This window comes from Sus scrofa, chromosome 10 (genome assembly GCF_054392235.1).
Source record: "Sus scrofa isolate SSC_HxYL_T2T_F1_AM1 chromosome 10, Sscrofa_HxYL_maternal_Yorkshire_Landrace_v2.0, whole genome shotgun sequence".
NCBI lineage: Eukaryota > Metazoa > Chordata > Mammalia > Artiodactyla > Suidae > Sus > Sus scrofa.
Window position 1 is genome coordinate 51832665 of NC_139392.1, and position 1881 is coordinate 51834545.

Below are 1881 nucleotides of genomic sequence, written 5' to 3' on the forward strand. Positions count from 1 at the left end.
AGGCTCAGATCTGGCCTGTCTGTGGCTATGGCTGTGGCCAGCAGCTATAGCTCCAATTCAACCCCTATGCTGGGAACCTCCACGTGCCATTGATGTGGCCCTAAAAAACAGGAAAGAAAGAAAGAAAGAAGGAAGGAAGGAAGGAGGAAAGGAAGAAGGAAAGAAAGAAAGAAGAAAGAAAGGAAGGAAGGAAGGAAGAAGGAAAGAAAGAAAGAAAGAAAGAAAGAAAGAAAGAAAGAAAGAAAGAAAGAAAGAAAGAAAGAAAGAAAGAAAGAAGGAAGGAAGGAAGGAAGGAAGGAAGGAAGGAAGGAAGGAAGGAAGGAAGGAAGGAAGGAAGGAAGGAAAGAGTAGCAATACTCATATCAGATAAAGTAGACTTTAAAACAAAGTTTATGAGCTGGAGTGGACCACACCTGCCATGGACAAGCTGAAGAAGGTGCTGAGCGGACAGGACATGGAGGACCGGGACAGTCTGTCCAATGTTGTTGAGGCCACTTCCTTAAGTTCAGGTACCAGAATAAAAGGCTTCATCACCTGTTTTGCTGCAAGAATTCTCTGCCCACGCTGGGAACTTTTGTGCTCCAGGTGCCCAAGAAGGGACTATACCTCTTTTCAGTGCTTCATACCTTTGGTAACATTTCATCTGTTGGGAGCACTGTCTTCCTCGGGGGACCAATGAAACAGCTAAAACAAATGTTTGAACCCACGCATTTGATTGCAACTATCCTGGTGCTGTTGTGTTTTGCCCTTACCCTGTGTTCTGCCTTTTGGTGGCCCAAGGGACTTGTTCTTATCTTCTGCATTGTGCCGTCTCTAGCCCTGACGTTATAGCCTTTCCTACATACCATTTGCAAGGGATGCTATGTAGAATTGCTTTGCTCTGTGTCTTACATAAGACATGGCCAGCTTTGCTGACTTGGAAAGGCAAGGTGGATGGAAGCTGGTGAACCATGTTGCAAATATCTTCCAGATCTCTGTCTCACAGACACGTGCCTTTGTTCTTGTAGCAATGTGTTGCTTACATTCTGAACATTTGAGGGTTGATTTTGGAGGCAGTGGTGTGTTTCCAAACCTAATGCCCGTAGCACCATGTGAGAGGGGCATTCTGTGTCTGCCAGAGTGGAATCTTCCTTGGGCACCTTTGGATGGTGTTCCACTGGGTTCTCATAAATAAAAACTCTGTTAGCAGCAGCAGATATGCCTGGGGCACTAGTGATTCCCAGGTGGCCATGAGCAAGCCCATTGGAGATGACAGTTGAGCAACAGGAAGGGACACAGTTTGGAGGTCAACAAGGACTTTGTAGACTTACCCCCAGCATGGCGTCCATCACCCCTGCCCCTCACAGTGCAGACACGCATCTGTCTTGGTGTCTGGGAACAAGTGATTGTGCCCTTCTGACATGAGACACTGGAGACCCTGGCGGTGGAGTGCAGTAGAAAAGGAACACTTTTTGGTGATGTGTGTTGTTTTCAAACCTGAACCAAGGCTCTCTTGCTATTCTGATTCCCCATCTGACTATGGAATGTATTTTCTAACACTTAGTGCACACTTTTTTTCTCTTGGGCCCTCCCACCCCCACACATGTATCTTTACTCTTGACCTCCTGGAATGAGATTGAGAGAACAAAGCAGCAGCAGAAAACTATGCTGCTTCCTTTTGGACAAAAGCTGGTCAGATGTGAAAAATCTTGCTGCCCTCTGCTGTATGTTTTTCCTCCAGTATTTATAAATATTTTGCTTTTAAACTGATTTTCTTTTCTTTCTTTTCTTTTTTTTTTTTTTTTTTTTTTTTTTTTTTGGTCTTTTTAGGGCCGCACCCATGGCATATGGAGGTTCCCAGGCTAGGGGTCAAATCAGAGCTATATGGTCCGGCCTATGCCA

At 45.2% G+C, this 1881-nt stretch overlaps 1 pseudogene; it reads left to right on the forward strand.

The window, feature by feature from the left end:
- Positions 1-418: 418 nt before the first annotated feature.
- On the forward strand, positions 419-895 carry LOC110255618 (vesicle transport protein SFT2B pseudogene; annotated as a pseudogene).
- The last annotated feature ends 986 nt before the right edge of the window (positions 896-1881 follow it).